The sequence below is a fragment of the Bubalus bubalis genome, chromosome 14 (assembly GCF_019923935.1).
Source record: "Bubalus bubalis isolate 160015118507 breed Murrah chromosome 14, NDDB_SH_1, whole genome shotgun sequence".
Lineage (NCBI taxonomy): Eukaryota > Metazoa > Chordata > Mammalia > Artiodactyla > Bovidae > Bubalus > Bubalus bubalis.
This window is the reverse complement of record NC_059170.1, coordinates 32,931,671-32,933,147: the sequence shown is the minus strand read 5'-3', so window position 1 is coordinate 32,933,147 and position 1,477 is coordinate 32,931,671. Positions and strand designations below refer to the sequence as shown.

Here is a 1,477-nt window from a genome sequence, read left to right as displayed (position 1 = left end):
TGGAATGATACAGTGTATCCCAGGAGTTCTTTACACTGTCTAAAACTGCTGGTGTACATGTTTTTATGAACCTGGGAACTGGGCCTCCATGGGAAAAAGCAATATTTCACCTGGGAAAGCTGGATAGTTGTAGCCTCAGACCTGCCAGAAAAACACACCAATTATCTCTTCATAGAAACAGCAACTTTGGTCAAGTATTTGAGTTTTTTGAAAGAAACATGCTGCTTTCCACTTCTTTGTTTGGAAGTCATCTCTTACACTACAATTTCACCTAAACAAGGTAACAACAAGTATGGCAGTCAACACTCACAGTGCACTCTCCCTTGACCTCTTTTTCATGGAATGGGGCAGGGTGTCCTAGCCATGTCTTTACAAAGCTCTGAAACATCAGGGGAACATGTTTTTGTGATCCTGGATATTGGGACTTGGTGGCAAAAGAAGTATTTTCCCCTTGAGAAAGCTGGATACTTGCAGCCATAAAACTTCCAGGAAAACAACTTGGTTCGTTTTTCTCTTCATAACATCAATAACTTTGTTCAAGTATTTCAGTTTTTTAAAAGAAACCGACCATTTCTCTTTCTTGGTAGCTTCCCTGGTAGCTCAGACGGTAAAGCATCTGCCTACAATGCAGAAGACCCAGGTTCGATCCCTGGGTCAGGAAGATCCCCTGGAGAAGGAAACGGCAACCCACTCCAGTATTCATGCCTGGAAAATCCCATGGACCGAGGAGCCTGGTGGGCTACAATCCATAGGGTCACAAAGAGTCGGACACGACTGAGCGACTTCTGTGCATGTGTGTGTGACCATTTCTCACTTCTAGCTGGGAAGTCATTTGACATTACAGTTTCGCCTAACCAGGGTAACAACAGGTGTGGTAGTCAACACTCACAAAACACTCTCCCCTGACTTCTTTTCTCATGGAATGGAATAGTGTGCCCTAGATGTGTCCTTACACAGCTCTGAATTGGCAGGGAAACGTGCTTTTGCGAACCTTGAAATTGGAACCTGAAGGTAAAAGCAGTATTTTCACCTGTGAAAACGTGTTAGTTGCAGCTTCAAACCTGCCAGAAAAGCACACTGGTTTCCTTTTCTCCTCATTACAGTGACAGCTTTGGTTAAGCATTTGTGCTCAACAAAAATGGCTGCTTGCCACTTCATCCTTGGAAGTCATCTGAGAGTAGAGTTTCATCTAATCTGGGTAACAACAGATATGGCATTCAACACTCACAAAACACCCCTCTTTGACCTCTTTTCTCATGGAATGGTAGAGTGTGTCCTAGGTGTGTCTTTACAGAGTCTGAAACCACTGGTAAACATGTTTTTGTGAACCTGGGAATTATGGTTTAATGATAAGACTGTTATTTTCTCCTGTGAAAGCTGGATATTTGAAGCCTCACACTGCCAGAAAAACACACTAGTTTCATTCTTTATTACAACAACAAATTTGTCAAATATCTTAGTTTTCTGTCAGAAACAG

At 42.5% G+C, this 1,477-nt stretch overlaps 1 non-coding gene across 1 annotated transcript; it reads left to right on the top strand.

Annotated features, from left to right (window-relative positions):
• The first annotated feature begins 589 nt into the window (after positions 1-589).
• TRNAC-ACA lies at positions 590-662 on the top strand. The gene has a single exon. It is a non-coding gene; the product is annotated as a tRNA-Cys (tRNA).
• Positions 663-1,477: the final 815 nt, after the last annotated feature.